The sequence below is a fragment of the Cynara cardunculus genome (assembly GCF_001531365.2).
Source record: "Cynara cardunculus var. scolymus isolate 2C chromosome LG 2, CcrdV1, whole genome shotgun sequence".
Classification (NCBI taxonomy): domain Eukaryota; kingdom Viridiplantae; phylum Streptophyta; class Magnoliopsida; order Asterales; family Asteraceae; genus Cynara; species Cynara cardunculus.
In genome coordinates this window covers 65,114,781-65,119,564 of record NC_037529.1, presented here as the reverse complement: position 1 = coordinate 65,119,564, position 4,784 = coordinate 65,114,781, and positions in this window count along the sequence as shown.

Below are 4,784 nucleotides of genomic sequence, written 5' to 3'. Positions count from 1 at the left end.
TACAAATCTAAAATTTATAATTATTTATTTCTTATCATCAGCTTTGTATTAATTAATATATTATATTAATAGCGAATGTTTTAAATATATTATGAAATATTACAATTTACAAATACATTATGAATGTCTTTTTTGGTTATTTTACATTTTTTTCAAATGTAATCAGTTTTAGCTAGTTTGCCAGCACAACCTTAGTATGTTCAGTGTTTTCCTGTTCTTTTATTCATCATCAAATAATCAGTACACTTTATTCATCACATCATATTTTACTATTTTTCTTAATTTGTATATATGATTTCTTTAATTCAACATGTATATTCTTGGTTTATTGATACTTGTTAACGATTTGTTGATACACTGAAAGACAAATGTTATATTCTTTTCGTTTAAAAAATGTTTAGAAACTTAATCATTTAAAATATGAAACCTGTTTATTAGGTTTTTTCAGACCGTTTCTACGATTTCACCACATTAATATGTTTTACAATACAAGTCAAAATGACGAAATTGAACGGTTTTCAGAAATTTAAGAAGAAAGATTTATTAGTTCTAAAAATTTATCGATCTAAAAACTTGATCATTCAATAGATAGAAACTCTTTTGGGTTTTTAAAAAGTAAAATCGTTAGATATAATTATATATTTATATCATATATCGTATATTTGTGTATGCAATTAATGAAGACGTGGAAACCTTATTTTTTACGAAACAAGATAGATGTAACTCATCAATGATGACACGTTACCGAGACAAATTATTGAAAAACAAACAAAATGTTTTAATTTTTTAATTAGGTGAAACCTACGAACCTATGAATAGCTATCGGTGTTATGAAAAGTGTATAACGATTTAAATGACATTTGATTGCAAGCAACAAGTAGGGTTGACATCCACGCAAACTCATATGTAATAAAACTCATATTTTAATTAATAAATATAATATGTATATCTGTAGCTTTTCTATACAACCAAAAATAAAGAAGTGATCTTATTCTTTTATACGGTCAAGATCAATTTTGACTGGTCAATAATTGCGTATTTTAGTGGTCAATAATTAAATTTGGTTGGTCAAAAATTACGGATATGCGAAAAATAGAGAGAGTAGTTTCATAAATTTCATAAATAGGCGGCAACGGGTTCATATATGGCGCAACTGTTGACCCGATGAAGAGCTAAAATCGTTTTTTACTTCTCAAATATTTATCAGTTATCAGATGAACTTTTCCATATATATATATATATATATATATATATATATCTGCGTGTGTGTGTGTAGAGAGAGAGAGAGATGAAGGTTCATACGAAAATGATACCTAAATAAGAGAAAAAGAAAATGGTCAAATTACGTACAAAATTACATATGATTTTACATTAACGGTCAAAAAAAGTGTGCGAGTGACTTTGGCTGCAACCTCAGGTCATGGGCAAAGTTGCATGAATCACATGTGATTTTAGTGTAAAATCAAATGTGATTCGACCATTTTCTTATTTTAGTGCATGAATCACATGTGATTTTGCTTAAACATATAATAGGTTCAAGTTCAAAATCCGTGCAAGGCTTTGCTAGCCTGATCTGCTGAGTCAGCTCTGAAATGTCTCATCGTATGTGGATTCTTGAAAATGGGTTTCGTGTGGGACCAGTCAAAATTGCCGGTAATCAAGTTTTTGCTTAAATATTCTCATTCTATCATAAACTCTAAATGACGGACGGCGATTGTATCTATGATGAACAACGAGAACAAAGTTCCGTCCAATCTCCAACCCTTGAATCAAATTAATTTTTTCAATAATTATCTGGTTGATTGTTGAAGACGAATCTTCAAAATCTAATTGATTTGATTCAATTATTCCACTTGTTGCTTAATCTTCAATTCTTCCAAAAAAGTGTACGAGCGATCCTATGGTCGCGTCTTCAGGTTGTGGGGCAAAGTCATGTGAATCACATATTCATATGTGATTTTGTACATGATGCTAGTGTAAAATCTCATGTGATTTGACCATTCTCTTAAATAGGTATGTTCCCGTTTGAACCCGACTCTCTCTCTCTCTCTCTCTCTCTCTCTCTCTATATATATATATATATATATATATTCAAGGGAGGAGCTACGAGGGGTTGGGCGAGGTAACATGCACACGCTTAACCGATTTTCGTTAGTAAAGTTTTTATAGGGTATATGAAAGATGCACCGCTAAACTTTAAGGGTGCTCGGGATATCAGGAATTACAAGGAACATCAATCAAAAAGTCGGAAAAAAATCCTTCAAAATCAACTAAAAAACCAAAAATATCTCTCAAAATCAACCACAAAAACCGAAAAATCCCTTGAAATCAACAGTAAAACTTAAAAAATACATTAAAATAAACCAAAAAGCTTATTGTCTAAAAATACATTGAACAACTTTGCATTCCTTTGATCCACCTTAAAAGTGCATTCACGCGACAAAATCCTAAATTCGCCACTGTGTATGTTATAACAGTGATGGTTAGGACCTAACTTATATACATCTCAATTGATCTAATAGCTTTTATTTTCATACGAAGTAGTCATTATCGTATAGTAAAAATGTGGGTCGGCCAACATTTGACAAAATGTATCTATTAGTTGTATCTATACTAAAAGACATTAATGTCTTTATTAATTATTCCGTGTCGTCAACTACAACAGTATAACAATGAAGTTCATAATTCAATATTTATGAATTAATTCAGATAACTATAAAATTATTTTTTTATTTTTTTTATCAATTATAATGTTAACATTTTAATTAATTATATATTTAAATAAATATATAAAACTACAAAGATAAAATAATTTAATATAAAAGATCATAAAAAAATCGTAAACAGAGAATGTTGTAATGGTTTCTTGTAATGAAAATATAATTTTTCCTTCCCTTTTTATAGCAATAGTAAAATACATATCATGTTTTCGATATTTACTTACCTTTTTAAGCTTGTGTTTTCAAAAAAAAAATCTATATATTTTTATTAAAAAAATATTACTTTTTGTAAATAAAATATAATGCAATTTAAACTAATTTATATTTGAAGTTTTAATAAAAAAAACGACAATTGTGAATTTTTAGAGATTGCTAATAGAACTGATGAAATGATTATTTGAATATTCAAAAACTTAAATAAGAATTGATTAGTTACTTTTTAAGTTTTAAAGCCGAAAAAAAATGATAGATTATTTTTAAAAAATTTAAAGTTCCAGAAGAATTAATAATATATTCTCTGAAAATATTGGTGAAATGAAAATTAAGAATTAACATATGAATTTTTAAAGTTCTTATTCAATATTTATATGGACAAACCATACGACTATATACATATGATTAAAATTTGTAACAATACAAAATAAATGATAAATTATTTTTTATACATAACAAAGCGTATTGTCTTTTACAATTTATTATGATTGATATGCAATATAAATAAAAATTATAATTATCATAGACTAATAATTATTATTATCTATTAATTAAAAAAACAAAAAATAAAAGAGAGAGAAAGAGAATAAAACAATGTTATTTTTCAAATTTTTAGATCATTTAATGTTATTTATCAGGTGTTTTTTAACCTTGTTAATATAGGTAACTTTTTAAAAAAAAAAAACAGAAAATTATTTAAAAAAAACAAATACAACATTTTTTAAAAAAAAAACAGAAAATTATTTAAAAAAAACAAATACAACAGCTTTTATACGAGGAACACAATCAAAGAGATAAAGCAACCATATCTTTTCCGGCCCTTATTAATCACACATGTTTCACGTGAAAAACACCGTTGGCATTGCAAAATAGGCTATAACTGTAATTTCAATTTTTTTAGTGACTTTATCTTATTCAAGCAAGTATTCTGTTAGAATTAATAATTATTTTAATTATATTTTAAATTTTATATTTAAAAGAAGAGTTATCATGTATTTGATTATATTTATCTACAGTCAGTTACACGAATTCAAACATGGAGTTTAATAAGTTGTGCTTACGCACAATGTATTTATAATCTTGAATTTTAAGTAATAATCATCAATAAGTAATACTTCATATATATAAAAAATGGTTTTTAAGAGTTTTTGTCAAATACTTTATAATATCTTTACTATCTTATTAAGAAAATTTAACAAAAGTCTTAAAGTCTTAAAATACTAAATGACCAAACTACCATTTATACTTACTTTTTTCACTTTTTTACCCCCTTCTCTCCTCACATATACTCATCCTCTCACAATCGATTTTTTAAAATTATAATTTTAAATTTACACTTTATACCTCCTATACTTAATTAATTAAATTACTTTACGTCTTTTACTTTTAAATGTTTCATTTTAAACATTTATCAAATTAACATACATAATCGTATATCAATTAAAACATGTTTAAAAAATACATTTTTATTTTAACAAGTTACATCATTATAATCATCTCGTTAATACCTTCGAAATGAGTCTAATATTGAATAGTTTTTGACTTAATTATATTATTATATATTATATATACTGTGAAAAAATATTTTTAATATTTACGATTTATACTTTTATAGTTATTTATTTATATATACTATATATATTTTGGGGTTAGGATGTCCAAATTGCACTGTATAATATGTTTTGAATTAATATGTTCTTGGGTTTTTTTGAAATATATATACATGTATTAATTCAACCTTAATCTGGGTTTCTGGACAAGAAAGAGGGTAAGCAGTTGAAATTTCATTCTAAAACCCATCTTTTTTTTGTCTTTTCATGGCTTATGATCTGTCAAATTTGTAGTTTTCTT